This window comes from Eutrigla gurnardus, assembly GCF_963514095.1.
Source record: "Eutrigla gurnardus genome assembly, chromosome: 12".
In the NCBI taxonomy this organism is placed as follows: domain Eukaryota; kingdom Metazoa; phylum Chordata; class Actinopteri; order Perciformes; family Triglidae; genus Eutrigla; species Eutrigla gurnardus.
In genome coordinates, this window is record NC_139926.1 from 6400221 (window position 1) to 6426327 (window position 26107).

A 26107-nucleotide genomic window follows, 5' to 3' on the forward strand; every position below is an offset into this window, starting at 1 on the left:
CGTAGATTTCTCAAGATTTCTCCCTCTTGCATCCGGAGGCTTCTGTCAAACTGACTGAAAACTGGAATCCTGTGTTCTCACAGAACATAATTCGCATGGCTAAGAAGGAGAAGCCTGCTGACACCAATCGAGATTTACAGATGGCAGGTAATCAGATTTTTTAATTTACTGATTTTGTCATTGGCAGAGTTATTAACATATGGCCATATATTTTGTCCATTCATCCTAACTTTCCATAGGAAATCATTTACACCTTCATAATCATCTTTTTGCCATCTGTAGCATTCTATAACACCTATTTTGTCATCTGCTATAGTTTGAATGGACCCCTATGGATCCAGTGAATAAATATTCAAAATCTAACTTGTTTGAGTTTGAATGTTTTATGTAACATTTTATTGATATTTTAATTTAACAGACAAAGAAGGGGATATCGCCTTGCTGCTGCTCCCCGTCCTCCTCCCAGCTGCACCATACAAAGTTGGGAGGAGAGTGTTCCGGCCCAGCAGCTTGGAGAGTTGAACAGCCTTCATTGATGTCCAGCCGGTGAGTTAAGGGTAGGGGTGGAATGGTTCACAAATCCTTGGTGCAATCCATATAGAGTTTTGGGGTCATGTTGTCTGTCACGGTTTTATATTTCTTTCAATTTGTGACACTCCAGAAGTAGTGTATATCTCCCTTCCTCTCTCTCTCTCATTCTTTCTCTCTCTTATTAAGATTGTACACTATATAGTACATCAGAATAAAAATAAGTTGCAATGGCTTAGAAATGGTGAATTCATAAATGATTAGGTTAAAAAATATATAGAATGCCATTATAAAGAGTATATACTGTACATGTATTGCACAGAAGGCATATAAGACACATCCTGGAAACCTGCATCTACAGAACTCAGTCCAGTACATTTGTACAGTATTTCAGATTTTCCAACAGCCATATTATGGCTCTTGTACAAAAGGCACTTTGAGGACACTGAAACACATTAAATATAGCTAAACCTGTTGTAATAACTTGTATCAATTTTGTTTTGTGTTTTTTTCTCAGCCTGGAACTAACATGGTGGAGTACCTTTCAAGGGCACCGACAGATTATCCACATGTTCTGATGCTGGGGGAGGAGCGTGAGTGTTCCCAAGCTGTTGTGGTCTTAAATGGGACCGCTTTGGAGCAGCCATCACTTCTCGGAGCGGTTGATGTATGCTTCAAGGCATACTATGTTTTTGATCTACCAATCTACCCAAAAGCATGCACTCAGGTTTGGGAATTCATTCAATCAGTTGTATTTGAAATACCAGGCGATGTATCAAACGTTGTGAAGCTCATGAGAGCACAACTCAATGCAATGCAATGCTAGAATGATAGGGTTCTGGTGTCTTTAAGTGAGGGTTATAGGGTTAGTTAAAGTTTTTATGATATAATGTTTGTTTTTAGTCTTAGTTGTGCAGTTTTAGCCACTGTCCCAGATCTCAGAGTGTTGCCCTATCAAGTTAAAGTAAAATGTTTGGATGTAAAAATATATGTATATAGGTCTTTATTATGTTAATATTTCTAATATACTGCTTTACACTGTTGTGTGTGTTAAATTATATTTTACCAATAAAAGAATGTTTGGAAGAGTATTTTGTTGTTTCCTCATTTAATAGTAATTTATATCAAATTACAATCTACTGAAGTTGAAGTACATTAAATGTAACATTCTTAGAAAATGTTGGTAATAAAATTAGTATTATTTTTAACCACAGCTATACTGATAACCTCGTAACCCATTTCTTGGTAGCTTTTACTCATCAGCATGAGTAGTTTTAACCCCTTGTTGGGTCAAAATCTTGACCCAGCGTGCTGGGTCAAATCCTCACTCAACCCAATGCTGGGTATAAATAACCCAGCATTGGCTCGGTCCCTTTTGGACCCAGCGCTGAGTTAGCAATTTCACCCAATTTGGGTTAGTTTTAACCCAGCAGTTTTAAGAGTGTAGATAGATAGATAGATAGATAGATAGATAGATAGATAGATAGATAGATAGATAGATAGATAGATCAACACACACACACACACACACACAGACACACAGACAGACAGACAGACAGACAGACAGACAGACAGACAGACAGACACACACACACACACACACACACACACACACACACACACACACACACACACACACACACACACACACACACACACACACACTGTCGGTAACGCTTCACTGCGTCCCGAGCCGCAGACGAGCCTCAGACCGTCTCCCGTAACGACGTGCTTCCTCCTACCTGATGTCCCGTAGCGGTCTCGGAGCTGCGGAGTCTTTGAGGACGAAGAAACTTGTGAATAAATCGGAAGAGATGTTTCGTTGAGGTCCGCAAGGGGAGCGCCATCTTGGATTGTGACATCACACTACGGTGGCTTTGAAAGGACATACGCGAGAGCTGCGGTTCAGCCGGTCATTGCTGTGTACAAAATATTATGCTTTTTTTTTGCCGCTGTTGTGTTGTTATTGGAAGGAAATAAAAACAAAATTATATTTTTACTATATCCAACAGTAATATGTAACAAAAGCATTCCTAAACATTTACTTTATTAAAAGGATACATGGCAATAACTGCTAAGATTATAGTACGGACTTTAAATAAATAAATACATACGTTTATTATCAAAGTGGTGCCACATTGACAAACTACAGTATTAAAATGTATTTGTTAGTATTATTACTATTATTCAATAAGAATATAACACAGAGAGAGGAGCCGTTCTGCATCAATACTTTTACTTTTTGTATTTTAAGTACATTTTGCATAAAGCAACATATTCAATTTCAGGACATTTACTTTTAACAGAGTATTGTGAGACTGTGGTATTTCTACTTCTACTTGGGTAAAATACCTGAGTACTTCTACGCCCGCAGGAATCGGCTTACAGCCAAGCCAAGTTTCTCCTGATCTCAGCACAAAAACAATGGTGGAGACAAATGGGTCAAACACGTACAATCACGAGGCCGGTGTTTTATATGAGGTAAATCAACGTCCTCGTACACTTGAATGGCCCTTATTTATTTTACATCCCTTCTTCTGTTCATCGGAATGACACCGAGAACGACCGAATGGACCGAGGCCTGGGGGCGGGGTTAACTTCATACTCAAGACGTCGCTCTGAATGACAGAGAAAGACACAAAAAATAATTGCATTGAAATACATCAGTTTGTAAGCTGTGCCATGTGACATAAGGGACAAAAAAGAGGATAAAATCTAGTCTAGCCAAGTGAAAAGGCAGTGACCTCCTCTAACTGAACTGTAGACCAGCTGCCTGCACGTCGGTGTGCACGTGGGTGTGCACGTGGGTGTGCACGTCTGAGCCCTGTGCGGCCAACGGAGGAGGAAGATGTGTAATTACATGCTCGCCCGTGTGTACGGGAGGCTACAGAAATGTGTCAGACATGTGCGGTTTCTTCCTTGTCTGACGTCTCTATGTTAATTGGCTGGTGTTGTGTCTAGGCCAAGTGAACTTTCCCAGGGAGGCAGCTGCAGAACTATTCCATACTATACCTCATTACAAAGTGGCGATACACATACTATAAGTGATTATGCTACGCGCTGGGTAGGGTTACAATATGTTTGCAGGGCACGCAGACCTCTTGTTTCTCAAACATCTGCTCCTGATTTTTTTCCCTTTCCACCTTTTTGCATCTGGTTGCATTTGCAGCACAAAATACAGACTATCATTCCATATTCATTATTATTTCCCGAGGCGCTGAGGCCAAGCTCTTTGGTGTTTCACATGGTAGAGACCTGAGCCGGTACGCTCTCTCACGCCTGGGTGATGGGAGATCTGGTTGGTGGAGCAGAGACCCACTGCTGGGAGATGGGTGTGTTTGTGTGTGTGTGTGTGTGTGTGTGTGTGTGAGCCTTCAGCTCCTGTTTCCTGGCCACCCAGTAGAGGTTGGTCGTCCTGCTCTTCTTTTTTTCGCCTGCCTCCTCCTTTCACCTTCGTAGTTGAAGAGAAATTCCTCTCCTTAAAACAAAAGGAGTGTGTTTTATTTATTTATTTATTTATTTCTGTGTGTGTGTGTGTGTGTGTGGGTGTGTGTGTGTGTGTGTGTGTGTGTGTGTGTGTGTGTGTGTGTCGCTGGACACTCCTGTTAATGGCAGAGGTTACCAATAATACAACAATAAGGTGTTGGAAGGCACTTTGGATTAAAGCTTGGACCAAAATGTCAAACACTATAGCTATGTTATTTTATTTTTACAATACAATTTTAATTCAATTTTAATCTAAATGTAAAAAATACAATAATACATCCAAATAACCTTTTCATCATTCAGCAAATGGCTGTGAAATTACGACTTCTTTTTTTAATTTGCATGCTGCCACAGTAAAAAAGTAAATCCTTGATGAATGAAGGTCATGGAAGTCAGAGTTGCATCAAAACATCCTTTTTGACAAAATCTCACACAACCTCACCATTAAAAATATTTTCAACATCGCCGTCTCATGGAAGTGTTTAGTGTTTGGGAGTGAGCTGGATAAATGAGACCGTGGAGGCATGCGAGAAAAACAACGTTTTCTTCAAGAAGTCAAGGTAACACGTGGGAGGAAAATATACAAATGGTCATTTTCAAGTCAATGTTTCAAATCATGTATATATGAAAAAATAGGTGTCCCAATAGCCCAGGTGAAATGTATTCATGCATAACATTTGTCCTGGGCTATTGGGACACATAATGTAATCATTGCACCTGGTCAGTGATTACTGATGCATTTAAATAGGAATAAACAGAGGACAAAATATTCCAACTTTATATTCAACAGTGAATACACACACACACACACACACACACACACACATATATATATATAAATAATGTTTTTTTTCTTCTATAATTTCTTCTAATAATAGCACCAATATTCGAAAGTTTCAAATACACACACACGGTTTTGAATAAATAGAAAAATAAAAAATCTGCTGGCTTTTTTTTTTATCTCCAGTTTGCAGAAAGAACCCAAATCAGAAAAGCAACTTTGAAAGTGCTGCCTTTAAGTTAGGGGATATTCTCTTTATGATCCAGTCTTTGAGTCATACGTTTTTATTAATAATGTCAATTTCTGCAGCATGATGTCGTGTTGTAAACTGATTGCCGTACATGTTTGTTTTGTTCAGGAAGTGAAATATGGTGAGATTTATCCCAGTCTCTGTTTCAGTGGGACTTTAAAAACTGTCCCTCACTCAGTTTTGAAGCAGAAGAAGAAGAAACAGAAACTCAGCAGTGGGATCTCCAGAGAGGAGCGAGAGGCCGTCCAGGTGACGAGTGAAGACTTTGTGCTTTCATCACAAATCCGTTCTCCTTTCACCATCAGCGAGATTCATTTTTCATCCTCATCAGGCTGTCTGCACCTCCTGCTACTGCCCCTCCTCCTCCACCGACCTCCACATCTAGCACCCTGTTCTCACCTCCTCCTTGATAATTGTCTCCACTGTCTTCTACCTCTTCCTCTGCCTCGTCCTACTCTCACTGGTGTGAAGGTACTAATGTACCACTTTTCAGTACTTGTATTTCCATGTTATGCTACTTTATACATTGTATTACATTTTGTACATTTTCCTCCACTGCATTTATCTAAATTTGGTTCCTTTGCAAAAATATAATCAGCAAATAAATTATCATGTAATAATTGTATACATAAGGATGGAACTTTAATGATCCCAGGAGGTCATTCATTAGCTACCTGGTATGACAAAGTGTTTAAATTAGCTCCACCTACAGCTTCAACATTAAAGCAAACCCATTAATGCATCAATAATTACAATTCAATGATATCATACTGTATATAATTCTGTATAATGAGTACTTTTACTTTCTAAAGTACTTTTGTTCTTTCACTTCACTATGAAGTTTAAAGCAGGACTTGTACTTAAAGTTCCAGTGAGGACCTTTTAACTGCTTATGAAACGTCTTAGTTTAATACTGAAGCCTCTATGACAGTGAACGAGGCCATCAGAGAGAAGATTGGCTGTTTCTGTAGTCATTCACCAGCTTCACCAGAAACCCCTCCAGCTCAGACCGCAGCAGGGTCCGGCAGCCTCAATCCCACCATAGACACACCCAGATCCAGCTTCTCTGTGGCTAGCGGTCGGAGCTCCAGTGGGAGGTGGAGAGCTCCACCTCAGCGGAGGTTCTCCTCGCTGCTCCACCAGTCCCCGGGCCCAGGTCCGGTCCCTGGTGGGGGTCTACCCAGACACCCCCATGCTGGAGGACCATGCTGTATCACTGGGCCCACTGGAGGGAAGGGAGACACAGGAGAACCAGAACCAGGACTGAGCAGGGCAGTCTGTCAGACCCTGCTGAAGTAAAATGAGCTGTTTTCCAAAGGGAGTCTGGTGCTCGGAAACACTACCACTTTTGTCCACAGGGGCCGCCAATACCAACACAAAATGAAAGTTCCTCATAGCAACTTTAATTGTGATTTTTTTTTTTGCAGCTCGTTTAACGTAACAGCCTGATGAAAATGGCCCAGTACTTGTTTCCAGAACACATGATGTGCATTTTGAATATTTGAAGGTCCTATTGCTTCATGTCATGAGTCTGTATTTGTCATAAGGACTTGATAGGTTTTATTGATACAACATGTCCTGCTTTGAAATTGCATGCAGAATGGATTAGGATTTTTAATATTAATGTAAAGAAACCACTCAGGGAAACATATTTGTTTTCCAGACTAAATGGCTGCAATTTTAAAAGGTTTAAAACATGTGGTTAGCGAGCAAAACCAAAAACACAACAAAAGAAGTAGGTCCACACGGGACACTAGTCTCCTGGTGTTTTTGGACCCATCCACCACTGGCCTCCTCCCTACGTGGGCTCGATTCAGACTAATTAATGATACATCAAGAGCAAACCTTGTATTCCACGACAAAGTATGTTTCCCTTGAATGTCATTCACCATGTAGTTTCCTTGTGTTCCTTTTGTGTGGGAAATGTTTGAGACCAGGCTGCTTTTAAATCATTTAAAAAAAAAACATTTGTTTGCAATTCTTTTTCTGTGATTTTATTTGTGTTATGACATGTTCCCCTGCTTGGCTCTGCTTTGTTGTCATGCGTTTAGTTTCTGGCTCAATTCATTCTCCTTGTGTTTTAAATGTGTTCGGTCAATCACTTTGTATCTGTGCTTTATAACGTTTTGCATTATTATGAGTAACACATGTAAGGATATACACATCCACAGACACTTGAATACACAAAGTATATCTATTCATACAGAATGAATATACACACATTAGTCTGACTTTCACACACACATGCTAACTGTGCTGCAGAGTTAGCATGTGTGTGAGAAAGTCCGGCTGGTGGCGACCGACACTCCACCTGTCATAATACAGCCAGGCAATGCATGATGGGAAGGTGGGGGGGCTGCTGAGTGAGGGGCCAAACGTGTGTGTGTGTGTGTGTGTTCTGGACTCGGGATCCTGATGCTGAAAGACAGGATCTCCCCTCTGACACTGCAGGCATTCGGAGTCCACAGGACGTCCACCACCCAAGTGGACGGACGGATGGATGGATGGACAGCTAGCAGAATGACAGACACCTTGGTAAACAGAGGACGTGTTGGCTGAGGAAGACAGACAAACGTCTGATGGATGAATCAGACACTGGGACGTACAGTCGGGCAAACCAAAGAACAAACAGCAGGCTGGACGGACGGACAAGCAGGCAGATTTGCAGACAAACGAGTGGATGGCTGGACGGATTGAACAGGAATAATAAAGTGTGCGGTGCCGAGGGCGTGTCAGAGACTGGATGGTCGGGCCGACCGCACACAGCCTGCAGCGTCACTCCCTCACCGGCCTGCTGTTCTCAGAGGGAAGCCTCGGCAAGCATAATAAACATTCACCAAAGTATCTTGTGTAAAGCAACGCTTGCGTCCCCAGAGGAGGGTCTGGATTTCATTACTAATCTGTGTGACTGTGCATGTGAGACACAGTGTGTGTTTGTCATGTCAATGCATTCGCCTGTATAGAAATGTACACGTCCTGCAGCGTTTCCCCTCTTCATGTCTCTGCTTCCTTCATCAGTGGGATTATTTCATCCAAAAGAGATTTCTCAATTGACTTGCTCGACAATTTATCCCCCATCAGTTATTATTAAAATGACATTAACCAGCACTGACGATGTGTTCATGTTGGGCTGAAATGATGACAAAATGACAAAAATGCATCAACAATTTCGAAAATCACTTATAAAGCAGAAATGGCGACATTCTCTGTCTTCTGAATTTTAGATTTTCTTTTCTTCCGTTATATGATTGAAAATGTTACATTTTAGAACTATTGATTTGATAAAACAACAAATAATAGACATCAACCTGGGCACTACGTTTGTGACATACAGAAAACAGACAACATGAACTGATTAAAGGGATTATTCCTGGTTAAATAAATAGTTTTTTAAATAATAATAGATAAACAAAAATGGAGTTAACCCTAATTCAATATATAAGCATCATTTCATATTAATTTTATCATATTTTTTTGTTTTATCTTTTGAACTGTTTGTCTGTGTCTTACAAATGTTTAATTTATAGTTTTGTCCTTTGTGTTCATTATTAACTTAATTAACTTTATTATTATTATTATTATTATTATTATTATTATTATTATTATTATTATTATTATTATTATTATTATTATTATTCATACATAGCTCTAATCTCTAGGTACTACTTAAACTGAGTTGTACTGTGTGTGTCTGGTTATGACATTATGGTTATTTTTGCACGTAAAACGACACAACGTTCTGCAAACGTATTCATAAATGCTTCACGAGAATGTCGAGACTCAACATGGATTGTGTTTTTCCACCAGGTGGCCCCTGATGGTCTCTTTAGGTTCATCCAGCAGGAGACTTTGCAAACATGATCACCAGGACTCGAGACTGAATGTGAACTTTCCACTAGTTTCTAAAAGCTGATTCTGACCACCTTTTCACGAGGCATCTGATTGGTGCTCCAAAGACTGAGTGAGATACACTATATTGCCAAAAGTATTCACTCACCTGCCTTGACTTGCATATGAACTTAAGTGACGTCCCATTCTTAATCCATAGGGTTTAATATGACGTTGGTCCACCCTTTGCAGCTAAAACAGCTTCAACTCTTCTGGAAGGCTTTCCACAAGGTTTAGGAGTGTGTTTATGGGACTTTTTGACCATTCTTCCAGAAGTGTATTTGTGAGATCACACACTGATGTTGGACTGGAAGGCCTGGCTCTCAGTCTCCACTCTAATTATACTCTTTGTCCAGTCATATCCTAATCGCGGCACTAACATAGCCTATACAATTATTTGTATATTTTTGTGACTGAGTAGTGGTGCAGCCGCATCCCCACTTCCCACGGATATGCACATACAACAGCCTCATGCATTAAAAATAATTATCGGGTTGAAATCAGGCTCGGGCTCTTAATTACAGTTAATGTGTTGGGCTGGTCCGGGTTCGGACAGAACGCGCACGGGCTCGGGTCGGGTCGGGCTTGATTTTCTGGGCCCGAACTAAGCTCTAATGCTGAAGCATTCAGAGTTCCTTTCACTGGAACTAAGGGGCCAAGCCCAGCTCCTGAAAAACTACCCTACACCATAATCCCCCCTCCACCCAACTTTACACGTGGCACAATGCAGTCAGACAAGTACCGTTGTCCTGGCAACCACCAAACCCAGACTCGTTGATGGAGAAGCATGATTAGTCACTCCAGAGAACGTCTCCACTGCTCTAGAGTCCAGTGGCGCTTTGTATTGCACTTGCTGATGTATGGCTTGGATGCAGCTGATCGCCATGGAAACCCATTCCATGAAGCTCTCTACACTGTTCTTGAGCTAATCTGAAGGCCACATGAGGTTTGGAGGTGCTCCGTCATTTTACGTGGTCTACCACTTCTTGGCTGAGTTGCTGTCGTTCCCAATCGCTTCCACTTTGTTTTAATACCACTGACTGACTGGAATATTTAGGAGTGAGGACATTTCCCGACTGCACAGATGGCATCCTATCACAGTACCACGCTGGAACTCACTGAACTCCTGAGAGTGACCCATTCTTTCACAAATGTTTGTAGAAACAGTCTGCATGCCTAGGTGCTTGCTTTTATACACCTGTGGCCATGGAAGTGATCGGACACCTGATTTCAATTATTTGGACGGATGAGTCAATACTTTTGGCAATATAGTGTATGTGTGTAAGAGCTGCTGATGTGATGTCACTGACATGTCAGAGGTCACCTGACAGCAACAAAGATGGACGGACTCTGTTTGTCCTCCTGCTCTTCTTCAAGTATAACATCACGCAGAAATGCTGCAGATCTACTGCTTCTATTCTTATTTTCTATCATCCACTGTTTCAAACGCTGATGGCCTGGTTTTAAGAAAGAGAAATATATGTTGTCTAGCATGTTACAGACACCATTTGTTCTGATTTTCATGAAACCACAATGGCACTGATAAACACAAAAGAGGTGTGTAAAGAAAAGGACATCCACGGCTTTAAAGTCAATCATATGAAGTCAAAATAAATAAGATAAAATATAATCAAGACTTTTCTGATTCCATGACAGTTTAGTGAAGTGTCTGAACTGTTGCTGCTCAGCTAATTTTCTCCTACCAGTGTAGCATTAAAGCATGATGGAATGAGTGAGCTGGCTATCTAGCCACTTGTCTGCTAGTTAGTTAGCTAGCTAACTTGCTTGTCAGATCCATCATTTCAAGGTTTAAATGTATTGTCATTGTAAAATTTGCTACATCAGAAAAATAAACACAAAACCCCAAATACTATATTATAATGTGAAGGAGATGAATTTAGGAGTCTCGCAGCCTGAGGAAGTCTGCTGGTACGGCAGCTGATTTTTGCAGGCACCTCTCGTCACCAATATCACTGATGTTCTTGGCGGTTTGAATCAGCCCCTCCCATCCGTCCTGCTGCACGTCCCATAGCCTACCAGGTTTCATTTCAATGGGGACGTCCAATCTACTTCCATTTCATGTATTTCTATGGCAGGAGACATATTTAAATGATGGTATTGTAGGTACTGACAGGGCTGAGGGGAACATAGACACGTTTCTGTGATTTTAATCTCTTTTAATACTCTTTCCCTTGTTCTGGAAGAGTGCTTTATACCGGCATCGTGGTGTTGGTGACGTAGATTGTGCATTCCAAGAGATGAGAGGTTTGACATTAAACTAAATCGTACAAACTGCAACTTCAAATGAATCTTTTAAATGAATCTATCACCTCAACATCCTCAACGTGGATTCTCTTTATTCTTTCATCTCTGTCGTCTCAGTATCCTGTCAATCAGATTCAACTGTGTGTGTGTGTGTGTTGGGGGGGGGGGGGGGGGGGGTCAGGGAGACCCTCAGGGAGACCATCTGTTTCAGCACCTTGTCTCATTGCTTGTTGTAGTGTTGACAGGACAGGAGGGGGGGCAAATGGACACATCCTCAGCTTCACTTGTCAGTAATAAAGTTCAGATAAAAGTTCTCATCTCATCTCATTGTCTACCGCTTATCCGGTTTGGGGTCGGTAAAAGTTGTTTTATTTAATTAAGTACACACACACACACACACACACACACACACACACACACACACACACACACACACACACACACACACACACACACACACACACACACACACACACACACACACACAGTTTGACTCCAGCGTGAGCACATGTGTCAGTGCTGGTAAGCTATAAAACAGAGCTGGAGGAATGGAGACTTTATTAATTGTACTTACACCTATGTTTGTAACCTGCACTTGTGTTTTTATGTGAGCAGCCTGCACCCTGCTAATCTTTAACACGTTCATGTGTGAGTCTTAAACGCCACACAAACCTCTGCTGACAGCTGTCGGGGAGTTCAGAGTCGAGAAGCTTTTTTTGGCCCTCAAAGTCAGAGGGAGTCAAAGTTGATTACAGCATTTGCAGTATTCACAGCAATAAAAGCAGTGTCTCATTTCAGACACCACTTACTCTGAATAAAATGCAGAGCGTCATTAGAAATAGTCCAAATAGTTTCAATAATGAATGCTATTTACTCCCACTGTTTTGACACAGACCAGAGAGACGTTTCGCTCTTGACAAGTGATGTAGTGTATTGTACAACTGTTACTGAAGAACGTGGTATGATAACACAGAAATGACATTTCCACACAGTTTCAATCAGTCCGCAGATGTGTGTGTAAGGTCGAGGTCTGGGTGGTGGACATGACACGAGACTGCTGCTAGTGTCCTCTGTTAACAAGTACTTTTGTTGGGTTTTTCTTTTCAACTTCATAGTGATTTTAAGCCAAAGCATGATGTTTTTACTAAACCTAACCAAGTACTTTTGTTGCCTAAACTATGTAGATCTGTAGCGTTTTTTGTTTAGTTTTGTTCATTAACCACGGGTAATTGAGTTTAATTGCTTGGGAGTTGAATAAAGTGAAAAAGTCTTCTGAAGGCAGTTGGAGCTGTTTTGGATAATCGAACAAACACTGGACTTTCACCCAGGAGAACAGTGTTTGCGAGCGATGTGAAACTAAAAGTAACATTGATGTCACGCTGTAGCGATGCTAGAAAACGTTGCTATAGGTGGTTGCTATGTTGTTTTTCATTGTGCCTATCAAATATGAATTAATAAAAATTGCAGACTGGGTTCATTTGGAGCCAAAACTCTCCTTGTATAACCTCAAAATATCTGCAGGCTGCTGAAGAATATATGTATTTTGTGCTTTTGATCTTAGTGATCTTCGTAAGTGATGTAAACAAATGACTCGTAGTTTGGATCTCACACCCGTGCCGTCGTAAATGTCTCTCATAATTACTGCCACATGTCCCATATGCCTGATGCTTCCTGTCATGATGAGGGTGTCCCTCCTCCTGGACTGATCACAGCTCAGTAACACTAAATAAAAGTCACAGCAAAAGCACTTGCTCAGTCTGAATGCTGCAGGTTTTTTGGAGGCAGAGGATACATACGTGTGTGTGACATTAGTGTGTACATCAAAGCCGTTGTTAGCCATGTAGCACGATGAAGAAGGAGTGTAACTGAGAGCTTTCTGGGAAGCAGGCGTGCTGTGTGTTCCGGGGGTTTCCGCCACGCAGCCTCTGACTGAGCCGAAGTCTGAGGAAATGTCAAAACTGATGAAGACTGCAGAGCGGCGTCGGGTGTGTGTATCCGCGTGTGTGTTTATCGCCCGTTTCCAGAATACCAAAGGCATCGGGGGATGAGTGGATGCCAGTACAGCGTGTAATCAGAGCCAGACCCTGCAATCCATCAGCGCCGGGGTCCATCAGAAAAGCCCTGACATCGGTGGATGGACTTTCTCCTGATTTCACCGCAGCAGAGACCCGGTCATTAGTCAGCCTGACAGCCCTCGTTTATTCCCTGCGACGTGAAAAATAATGACTGTCTTTTTGGGTAGGAACCCCCCACCCCCCCCCCACCCCCTCCCTCCTCTCCCCCACCTCCCACAGTCCTCCCCCAAACAGCCCACCAAAGAAACTAGAAGTCACACAGACAAGCTCAATTTGGATGACAGTTTTCCCTTGTTATCCCCATAGAGTAATTCCTCCAGACTGAACTCGTTCGTCAGATGCGTCTGGATATTTTCCTTCCCTCATTAACATGAAGCAGAACTAAGGACAGGATCCTAAAATGTCCTAAAATAAAAGACCGCTTTGAGGCTTCACATGTCCAAATAAAAACCATCAGAGATTGCGTTCCCAGCCTGTTCTCATTTGCAGGGTGTCAAATACCGGCGTTTTGTCACACCCACGGTGTCTGATAGGACGCACAGGGAACCCGTTAGCATGTTTTTGAGACACAACAGGCTTTCAAGCCTACAATGTTAAACCCATCCATGTCATTAAAGGTTGAGCAGGTGATTCTATTTAGAAACACTTTCTGTTATATTACTTGAAATCCTCGTAACACACCGATAGTAATGAATAAATGTCAACAAAGAAAAATGTCATCTGTGGACGTAACACTGTAAAAACTGTAAAAACCTCGTCCAATCAAACATGTTGGGCCGGAGAAAATTATTGGACAGACTGCCTGTCTGTCAATGCTTACTTCCTGATTGCACTTTGTCGGAGCACTCGTTTGATGTTTTGGGGGAGTGGCTTTGAACAGAGGTCTGAGCGAAGGGGGCGGGACTTTTTCGGTTCAGCAATGCATTCAAAGTCTCCGTGGTTTTTCCGAATGACGTACTCCTTTAAAGATTATTAGACATACTTATTTTAATCCCAACTATGATGTTTCTCCTAAACCTTACCAAGCGATTTTGTTGGTGTAACCTAAGCAAGTGTTTCCGCCTGAATTCACAACATTAAGCCTTTAGTGTTTACTGTGATCATAGAGGAGCGTCAGTGAATCAAGGAATACAAGGTGTTTTTGATTGTAATTAGTGAAAAAATCTGCCAATGGATGAAATGAAAATTAGCTTTGTAAGATTTCTTGGTATAAAATGTAATATTTACTCCTTTCAAAATGAAAAGAAAAAGTAATTGTGAGCTTATTAGGAAGGACTGTGATATTAAGCCTGTAATATTCAAATGATGCATTGTCTACAAACAAGTCCCTATATGTCACTGAAATATTCCTTGTTAGGTGATCATGTCTTATATTAAGTGTTAGGAGATTCATGTTTTTGCAGATCAGCTGATCAAATCAGTTCAGCCAGTAAAATCACCAAAACATGTATTTCATGTCTGAAAATGTTCACCATTTTTGATTGATCTGCCACCTGAGCTGCACTGGAATGCAAAACCTGCCGCGTGTACCAACAGTAAAAGAGGGAGATTTACTATATAATCATTCTAAAAAAGATGTTTATGTTCCTGGACTTAATATACTCTGGACTGTACGTGAGGCGCAGCTTCAGATGAACTTTAGACACAGAAAAAACCTGCAGCAATAAATGATTTAGCCTTTAAAGACCAGCGACGCGGGCCAAAGTCAATCCTGATCTGCAAATGTGACCTTGTTATCCAGTTAGCTGTGTGTGTGTGTGTGTGTGTTTTCACATATCGCCTGCTTCCCCTTCAACCTGATGACTGATTAAGAGTCAGAACACTGAATAAACTGTCTGCCCAAATATCGGTGGGTGTGTACAAATATGTGTGTGTGTTCTCAGCAGCCACTAAAAACAGCCGCAACATTATAACACCTCATTTACTCTCATTTAGATGCAGGAAAGAGCGAAGGAGAGGTTGATGGTATTTGCTCTACGTGCAGATGTGAAACAGGAAGCTGCTTTCAAATAAACACATCTGAGAAAATTACACCCAAAATAAAATAGCAGCTTCAATATTACGACTTTTTCCTGTTTTGGAGGAGGCATTTTATGCCTTTGCCATTTGATGTAACAGGCAGAAGCTGTAAGGACGAGACAGATGGATGGTGATGGTTATGAAACGGGTCCCTCTGCTCTGTTTTCCCACAGCAATCACAAAGGGTTCATCTGGTTTTCTGACCACAAGGAGCGACAGCCACCACATCCACAGCCCGGCGAGCTGGAAGAGATTCTCCTCTTTAAGTGGAGACAAAAAGGACTTCATCTGATTCTGACTTCAATGGGAGTCAAACCCCAAACCTCCCAGTATCAGAGGGGACGGTAACCATAAAGCTATCAGTTATTACTATATTACAGTTATTGTCATTCAATTTTACTGCTGTGTACTCACTCAAGCTGCTTGCACACCGGGTGGCCTTCAGGCGTCCAGATGCTTCTGCAAGGATGCCACTTGTTGAGATAAACAGCAGGGTTGTGTGGAGCAGCATCGGGACCCAAGGACGAGGCTCATTTTATTTAAAGCCTGGAGACAATCTTTTATATGATTACTGTCAAATAAAATTGATTCATATAGAGTTGTGTATATATGTGCTAAAGCATGAATGCAACAAACATATTCTGTCCATTTGAACAGCTATTCTCCGTATTAAAAACACAATTTTATATTACTATCGTGTCATTTACAGTTACAACCACAATTGTAAACATGCAACTAATATGATATGATATGTTTCATGTAGTAAACTGATACTTATAAAGGATAACACAACTATTTTTCCACATTCCTTTTTTTCAGGTCGCTCAGAACAACTTTCTAACTAATGTATTTCAATTGTGAGTTTCTTTCGGACTGCACTTGTCAGTTGGAAAGGCATTATGCTACAAAATAAATGTCAGGCAACAACGCTTTGGTACAAACAATCTCCAACATCGGTCTCGTGGTTCGAAGTCTTACATTTTCTTTTGTCATACACATACAGATATACTGGGAATCATTTAAGTCCTATTTTAGGATCTGTGGGCTGCTGTGAAACCCTTTGACATGCAGACAGTAGGAACTGTGGACAGAAGCACCAACCTTGTGGTTAAAGAATAACCGCCCTACCCACTGAGCTAGAGCAACCCCCATCTGATCCATGCGACTCCCAACCCGCCCAGCAGAAGAAGCATTTCTCAACAAAGAGGACCTATTATGTTTTCCACTCCTTCCCTTCAGTGTGTTATATGGTTTACATGTAAATGTTCTCCTGAGGGTCAAAGCCTAAAGTCCAAGTCCAAAGAGAGTACCTCTCCCCTACAGACACTCTGATCCTGAACTGATTCAAACGCCTCAATTGAAATCTCGCCTTTTCTTCTGTAAAGTGGTGATGTCATCAATATCTGTCCAGCCGCTAGTTTGTCCCGCCCTCAAACAAAGCTAGAGAGGAGCCGAGCTGAGCTCCATGTGGAGAATGGACTTCTAAAGGAAGAGGAGCTGAAGAAAAAGTGGCTAAAATTAATTTTTATCACTCTTCCTCAGCAGAACAACTACGTTTTTTTGTGGTTACGGTTTTTTGGTTAACCAGTCACCACAGAGTGAGCCAGCTGACCCAATCAGAGCAGACTGGGCTTTTTGGCAGGGAGGGGCAGGAGGTCATTTCAGAGAGAGGCTGACGAGAGCTGCTGCAGTACAGCAGGGTGGAAAAACAAAGCATTCTTTGAGCATTAAAGCATGTAAACATGTTCTAGAAGCTGAAATACAAGGATGCAGAAAAGAAGCATAATTGGTCCTCTTTAATACTACGTCACTATAACTGACCTTTGCACAGATGGATGCTTTTAATCAGTTTACACCACAAAAGCAATCAGATTTGTGAGCCGGCCAACAGAGACCCACATGAACTGTGTGGCGAAGTATAAATGAATAAAATCCACAGTCCACATTTAAAAGGAGGAGGAATTAAAAACACATTAAGAGATGATGTAATTCCCACTCAACATTATGTTTCTTTGTGACTGGGTTCAAGCCACTGTGAAAAAAAAACACACTTTCTGCAGATAAAAGAACCTGTTGAACCCCTGGAGGGCCTTTAATGTGAAACATCTGCCGAAAGGGCCACAATTAATTAGTGAGTGAGAAGAAAAGCTCCTGTCAGAGCGTTGTACTGATGGAATCGATGAAATGTGCATTATCCTGAATTCAGCGAGAGGAACATGGAGGCAGATTTGAGTTTGCAGCATCAACAGCAATTTACACCACAGCTGATGAGAAAACAGAGGGACCAAGATGTTGCCTTCAAATACAGATTACTAAAATGATACTGACACAAACCTCTGCTGCCGGCTAATTAATGCTCTGTTTGGTTGGGGGGTACCACACCATTAGTGTTTACACCTCACATCTGTACATTTATGTCCTGTCTGTGTGTGTGTGTGTGTGTAAGGAAGAGACGCCACACAATGCACATTTGCAAGTGTATGTTTTAGTGGCCTTGTACGGCTGGGCTCACATGTGTAATAGATGTGTAATATCAGCTCCGAGGCCTCATCGCCGCTGTCAGCGCGTCAGATCTTCAGCGTGTGTGACGGAGGATTGTTTTACTGCCGTCCTGCAGCTGGAACCCCCGCCGTCTCTCTGCCCACGCAGCTGCACATTTCCGTCCTCACATCCACGGCGAAATAACCAAAGGTGTGTTTGTGTGCATGTATGCAGGAGCATATGTGGAGTGTCTGAATGTCTCAGGGGTCTGGAGGGATTCCTGTGGGGGGGGGGGGGGGGGGGGGGGGGCTTTTCTAATTAGGGTCTGGAAAATTGGCAGATACGATAAGATGATCATTTTCACATTAAAGGGCAAGAGAGAGAGCCTGACTCAGGACTCACAGGAGATTTTATTTGGGTCACCAAATAAGTTTGCAGGATTTCTTCCCAAATCTTTTATCGGCAGTACTCATTTGAGCCACATGAGGGAGGCTGAATGTTCGTATTGGTCTGATAATTGCTTATGTGGCCCGTCGCCGCCGTGGCGTGCACTTGGCCCCGTCTAACTGTGAGCAGCAGATCTAGAGAATCTATATAACACCGACAACGCCACCTTAGGACTTTCACCTAAAGAGTATACTCCTTTAACTTTAATATCTCAGAGAGGGTTCCCCAAAAACATCCCATACACAGGTCCGCACACAAATGAATACAGGCTCTAAAAGTTAGCTCTAAAACATTTATATAGTTCTTTTCTTTAATGTCAGACAAAATATGGTGTTCCACTTACACCCATCCGTAGCGGTCCAGCTAAGAGGAAGGGGGCCGATAAACAGCTAGCTCCAGCAGAGGTCTGCTCTTAAATAAACTAAAAAAAACAAAGAAACAAATCAACTGGAAACTCAAACGAGAAAACCAAGATAAACCATGCAACATATATATATTTAGCAGGTCCTTCACTGTCACTGCTGCAGTATTTTCCCCTCTACCCCCCACAGACAACTCACGGTCTGATCTGAGCGGACAAGATTGAACTCCAGTCGCTTCAAAGCTTGTCTATGCGACAAGAGCAGCGCGACTGGTTACGCTAAGTACGCAGAGCAACGCGACTGGTTACAACTAAACAGAGCAACGCTAATTAAACAAAGCGAGGCTAATAAAACAGAGGCTAACTAAACAAAGCAAGGCTTATAAAACAGAGGCTAAATACACAGAGCAAGGTTAGTAAAAGGAGAGGCTAGGCATTGAAGGCAAGAGTTTGGAGGCAAGAGTTTGGAGGCAAGAGTTTGGAGGCAAGACAGGGCACACAGCAGCCCAACGCCAGACAAGCTTCAAAAACAAAAGCAATCATTAGTGACAACACCTAAACACACTAGCAGACAACAATAGCATTTAGCTCATAGCACGGGTTACCTGCGTCGAGCCCGCATCAGCGCTTATAGCCGTTAGCAGCTACGGCGGCAGCAGCGGCAGCTAACCGGACAGGGGGACACACACACCCACACCATCCCGGCCCACCGCGCCAACCTACAACAAAGGACCGTCAGCGCAGCATCTTATTACCTCGTCACGTCATGAGACTGCGCTACATACCTGCGGAAAACCGCACAGACGCCGGGATACGATGGCTCGGCAGAGATGCCAACACGCAGCACCCGCTTCAGCAGAAGAGAGAGAGAGACTAAATAACTGGGGGGTATATAAACCACCCCGCATTAGCAGCCGAGACCGCGGCGGCACTACAGGTGCCGGAAAGGGGCGTGTCACACCTGCCGCGATCGTCATACCCGTCGCAAAACAGACTAACGAGGACACCAAAGAACCGAAATGAATAGATACCATATATCATCCGGTTACACATAGCATTGAATTATGAACGGCTAGCATACATGCTTTGTTTAACTGATTAGAGGAGAAGAAAAAGATGCAAGCCTGTTAACTCTGCCTGAACGGCCGCGTATTCAGTTTCATTTCTAAAGTATTTAAAAATCATGTAGGCTATGCAGGTTTTTAATAACATGCAAAAAAGTTGTGATTCAAATTCAAATTCAAACTTACATCTCTTCTAAATGGCTGATTGTGCTATGCAAGAGCATATAATTTTTTGTTGAAATTATCAGATGGTGTTAGAAAAAAAGTTTGAGAAATATGAATAAGAAAAATGAGAAAAAGTGTAAAATAAATTAATTGATGCATGTGACTTTTGATCTAGCCATGTGTCACAATTACAGGGGGAAACGAGTCAAATAAATGAATTTGTATCTTATAATTACAGGGACAATATCCATTTTTGCGTGTGGTGGGACTAAGCCTCCACATGTGTGTGTTTATGCATGTGTGTAAGGAAGCGTTCTGATGTGTGTGTGCTCCCCAGCTGCAGTCCAGGCCAAGAGGATCCGGCCCAGATTGATGTTGGGTCAAATCCTGCCGCTGCAGCGAACACGCTAACAAGCCCGAAGACTCGCCACTGTCACCAGTCGCTGTGTACGCGCTGCAAACAACACGCTGACGTGCACCGGGGAAGGTGGTCAAATCTGCATGTTTACGGTAAAAATAGTAGCTTTGTTGTCGAAACCTAACCGGGTAGTTTTGTTGTGTTCAACTTTGCAACGTTAACCACGTTTGTCTGTTCAAAAGTGTGTAATCCTGGAGATTGCTGTTTTATTTTGAGTTTAGTTTCAGCTTTGGGTTGAGTTCCTCCCTGGTGTCTACGTTTTATCCCTGTGTTCCTTATAGCATACTTTGTTCTCTCTCGTTGGTGTTTCTTTCTTTGTCCCCCTCTTTTGTTCTAGTGGGTTTTGTCTTTTTTGTAAAAGTTTTAGTCATTAAAGCGTGTTTAACTTTACCTGCCTGCCTCCATGTCTGCAGTTGTTGGTATTCCACAGCCGTGACACTTCCCCTCACGAAGGTAACGGAGAGTGCAGTTTGGTTGCATGGGAACGTGCGTTTGCAGGAGATTGGGTTGCTTTGCACACATACTGTATGTCATTTCCAAGAGCCTTCTCAAAAGTTCTGTTCTTCATTCACACATCAGCACAACCCTGATTTATTATATATGTTTGGAGCTTTTCCGAAGTAGAATCACAGTCTATCATCAAAGCATCGCCGGCTGCTATGTAGGATTTTGGTAGGGATTTGATCAAATATGTAAATAATTGTCTTATTTTGAAATGCACAGCAGCAACAGAAAAAAAAAATGCATATTTGACGCAGTTGTTTGCCATCTACATAAAAAGCACAGAGATGTGTAGAAAGTGTGATGACCAGAAGAGCCAACAAGCGATCAAAGATGTCAAATTCTGAAGTTATTTTTGAGTCCAGCAGTGCGGCACTTTGGCTGCGGCCCCACATCCGAAGACATGAAAGGACCTGAGTAATGCTGCGCTGCCATGAGAGGCGACACGAGCCCTTCCCAGCAGCAGACATGTTTACGAGCAGATACATGATTAAGAAGAGATGGTGTGACGCCTCGCCTGTGAAATTAGAGGTCGTCCACCGAGAACCTCCTCTCATTTGTGCTCCTCTTCTGCTCCGAGCGCGTTCCCACTGCAGAGCTCCGAGTCCCTGTCACACTCTTTTTGATTTGCCCTGAAGGATTGTTGCACGGCAACTATTTTAGGAAGCGAGCAAAGCCAGTGATTAAACAACAAACATCTGATAATGAGTGCTTAACGACTCACAGGAACAGCATCCGGCACCGCCTTTATATTTTTATAGCAAAATGCTGCAACATCACATTTTTCAGGTACATTAACAACAATGTGACATAAAGATATTATTTTTAGCAATCTGGCTTCAATTTTTAGATTCCGAACACAACAAACATATATTGCATCCGTCATTAAGAACAATGTAAGTGAGTGTTTTAGGGAAATAATTCAGGTTTGTCTCTCTCCAAGACTTCCTCTTTAAACGACTGCAAACCTACAGCTGTTCACATGCTTTGTTTGTACCAGATACAAAGCTCGTCCACTCGGACGGAGACAGTCACCATCTTTAATACATACGTATAGTTATATGTGTACATATTGTACACATAAAGCCGGACTGAAATTGCTTGTATGTGTTTACACTCACTTGGCAATAAAACTGATTCTGATCATTAGCACAAACACAACACTGTCAGCACTTGGTTTTTCAGTTCGAGTCTGCAAAAATCTATGTGCAATACATATTAACTTCTTATACTGCACTGTAATTTCTATTCCTTCGATATTCTTGTTTTTATTTATTTTTATTTTATTTGCGTTTTTGCAAGTTTGAATTGCCTTGTTGTTGAAAGGTGCAATACACTAAAAAATAAAATAAAATACATTTAGAATTTGTTCCTATTTCATTTAATATTTCACTTTCGTCATTTAATATTATTTAAAGTTTCTAGGTTTTCAAATGGCTGCATTTATGTTTTATAAATTAAGGGGAGACGCTTTTGAGAGTTATTGAGCTTCCATAACATGTTTTCTTTCAGACTAAAGAAAGCATCCAAAATACACATTTAGAAGTTTATTTCACTTTGTCAATTTGTGTCCGTAGATTTCTCCTAATTCCAGCAAAAGTTTCCATTAAATAATGCCTCATTTGCACATTTAAACATTACATCTCAGAAAACTTAAACATTTAAGAATGAAATAAGTTGGTAATCAACCAGTGAAGTTTCATGGTGATATTTGTTGCCCTTTTCGCCTGTAGTGTTTTCAAAATGCATGTAATTTTACAATCAAAGCGGTTTTCTCTAAATGTGTTTTTTCTCAGACTCTGAGCCAGAAATCTCAGGTTGTTATATCTTAGTCTCATTGTATAACATTGTATTTACTCAAACATGGCAAATAGGGAGTTCTTTAAATGGCTGTTGACAATATATTCTGATTTATGGAGTGATACAAAAATATCTCCAAAATTCACTTAAACGATTTAAAGAATTGTTTACATTAATTTATCCAAAATTCAGATTTCTGTTTTGAAAATGTATGCAAATTAGCATACATTTAATAAGGTAATTCCTAATTGGCATTCATTAACCTAACATTTGAGAAAACTTGGAATACAAACAATAATTGTCCTAATGTAAGTAATTAATTGAGGCAATTTCATTGTGATATCTATTAGTTAAATTTTCTACCCTTTTCTCGTCTCAACTTCAATAAAAACATTGTTTTTCAATCATTTGTAATTGAATTGCTGTAAAATAATATTGTTAAATTGGTTACTTCTACTACTATTTGTGGTTTCATCAATATATTTGAATAATAATGTATAATGTAGGCTATTTTTAATATTCAGAGTGAACTCATTATTGTTAGTTACTGAACATGCAAATAATATATACGCATGTCCCACATAATCCCACATCCTCCGAATTACAACCCTGTCTGCTAACGACTTTCTCTGCTGCCTGTCTGCAGCCTCGACATTCCTCTGCAGCGTTTACTCAGCTGCCTGCAGCGGCCTCAGCAACAAGGGATTCGCACCCGCAACCACACCGAGGGCAGACTGACGAGCTTCTGCTTACTGTCCATGCTCACCGGCGCCCCGAACCCCCTCGCATTAATTATAATTACATTCCCAGCTTCCTCCTCCTCTTCTTCTTCTCCAGCTTGCATCTGCTCAAAACAGCTCACTGTCACTTCATATATTTGACCGATCTGTCATTAAGAGGATGATTTATCCCTGTCAGGGAGCGTCAGTATGAGTAATGTGCAGTAACTGCTCATTGTTTGCTTTTAATTGAGTTTTTTTGGAAGGTTGGATGGTGGGCAGCCACTTCTCGGCAATGTTTTATTGGTTTTTATTGCCCCAAAGACAGGAACGTGTGGAGAGAGAGAATTATGACGGTGCAAGTCGAGCCAGGAATCGAACACACGCAGTCAGAGTACATTTTTCCAGGCGGGAGCGACACTTGTGCGGTCGTTTTTTTGGACTGACCGGGGAGTTCAACAGCGGCTCATCACATCAGTGCGTTCTTTGTCAAAGGTTGCACAACTCCAGCTGAAAGGTCGCCAGCGATGCACATTTGGTCTTCCACTGGACTGTGAATTTGTATATCTGGAAACTGCCAACACATGTCCTTGTGTAAATCTGTCAATAGTCAACACAGCGAGACAGTTCTGAGCCCACAGGAACTCTGTTTGCATGACAAAGTCAAGTTATCCTTCATTTTCCCTCAAACTATTTCCTCTTCAGGGACAGCAATTATCTCAACTTGTGGCCTTTTATTAAATATTACTATAAATGTTGTGCAGTAACAGTAAGTTACCTTATACATCTCTACAGCAGCTATTTTGTTGTTTACACTGCATCAAATCCACCCTGCACATCCTTACAGCTGCATTACAGAGGGGTTAAGTCACGCCCCTTCAGGTGGACCACCATGGGACCTCATTCTGGAAAAATATGTACGATAGTCAACGGTAAGGATGTAACGTTACTATAACAACAGGTCTCTCTGTGTGTTGGGTACCAGGATGTAACGTTACTATAACAACAGATCTCTGTGTGTTGGGTACTAGGATGTAACGTTACTATAACAACAGATCTCTGTGTGTTGGGTACTAGGATGTAACGTTACTCACACTAACAACAGGTCTCTCTGTGTGTTGGGTACCAGGATGTAACGTTACTATAACAACAGGTCTCTCTGTGTGTTGGGTACCAGGATGTAACGTTACTATAACAACAGATCTCTGTGTGTTGGGTACTAGGATGTAACGTTACTCACACTAACAACAGGTCTCTCTGTGTGTTGGGTACCAGGATGTAACGTTACTATAACAACAGGTCTCTCTGTGTGTTGGGTACCAGGATGTAACGTTACTATAACAACAGGTCTCTCTGTGTGTTGGGTACCAGGATGTAACGTTACTATAACAACAGGTCTCTCTGTGTGTTGGGTACTAGGATGTAACGTTACTCACACTAACAACAGGTCTCTCTGTGTGTTGGGTACCAGGATGTAACGTTACTCACACTAACAACAGGTCTCTCTTACCCCTTTTCCACCGAGGCATTTTGAGGGCCGGTTCGGAGCCGGTGCCCAATCGCGAACCAGTTCTTCCTGTTTCCACAGACAAAGAGCCGGCTCTCGGCCTGGAAAACTGGTTCCCGAGCGGCCCCAACTCCTTGCTGGGCTGGAACCGGCCCCGGCTTACGTTAGGGGCTGGGGGCGGGGTTAACGCTCGAGGCAACGGGGGATAATACGCCGCTGCGGAGTGCGGAGTTTTACTAACGTTACTGTTCCAGTTTCATTTTTACATTGTTTCACCTCGTTGCAAACCAACGACACATTTCTGTTTAGCATACCAAGCTAGTGATGACGTTTGTAACAGCAGCAACTAGTGGCTTTAATGTAAGCTGACCAGCTAGCTAGCCAGCTAGCGTGATATTGCTAACAACAACGTTAGCATGCCACTTTCTGACTGCCGTTGGCTCACTAAACGTTACCAACTACCATCGTAACATAACATCTGCCTTCACAGCGTCGTGGACACGTTTGTGATTAAACCGCTGTTCTCTGGTTTGTGTTTGTAGAGCTGTCGGACATCGGCGATATTGAACTGAGGTCCAACCTGCAGATGACTAAACATCAAACAATCCGATCTATTGATCACACACTGTTCTACACTTTAAAAAATTTTGTGATTTTAGTATTTTGTGTATTTTATTGTTATTGTATTATTTGCCAAAATAAACACTTTTTCTGAAGAGACATGTCTGCTATGCTTGAAATTAGCGCTGCAGGGAAACCTCAGACGTATACAGTGACGTAATGGCGTGGCTCTTTGGGCTCTCTAGCCGGTGGAAACGCAAACAGGTTCTCAGACGGTTCGCAAGTTGAACCAACTGCGAACCAGCACGGGCACCGGCCCGGTTCCTGAACTAGGTTCGCGTTGGTGGAAAAGGGGTATCTGTGTGTTGGGTACCAGAAGTAACGTTACTATAACAACAGGTCTGTCTGTGTGTTGGGTACCAGGATATAACGTTACTCACACTAACAACAGGTCTCTCTGTGTGTTCGGTACCAGGATGTAACGTTACTATAACAACAGGTCTCTCTGTGTGTTCAGTACCAGGATGTAACGTTACTCACACTAACAACAGGTCTCTCTGTTTGTTCAGTACCAGGATGTAACGTCACTCACACTAACAACAGGTCTCCTTCTTTCTCGTCCTGCTGATAAAAATAGTCTCTGGATAAAACACTTGAGGTAAGATAACGTTACATTAGTGACGGAACATAGCTACGTTAGCTATCTAGTTAGCAAGACAAGCTAACGGCCATGTTGGTGACGTATAGCCTATTATGTGAGAAAAGAGATGAAGTTCACTGAGCGGTTTCAC

The 26107-nt window shown here is 41.9% G+C and overlaps 2 protein-coding genes across 2 annotated transcripts in view; both read right to left on the reverse strand.

Annotated features, from left to right (window-relative positions):
* The window catches only part of wars2 (tryptophanyl tRNA synthetase 2, mitochondrial), a 36826-nt gene extending 34455 nt beyond the window's left edge, over positions 1–2371 (reverse strand). Inside the window, exon 1 of the mRNA XM_084022819.1 lies at positions 2271–2371. The gene's annotated coding sequence lies outside the window, so the exon portion shown is untranslated. The remainder of the gene's footprint in view (positions 1–2270) is intronic.
* lmln (leishmanolysin-like (metallopeptidase M8 family)) overlaps positions 1–26107 on the reverse strand; it is a 429410-nt gene that overhangs the window by 6647 nt on the left and 396656 nt on the right. The window lies entirely within an intron of this gene.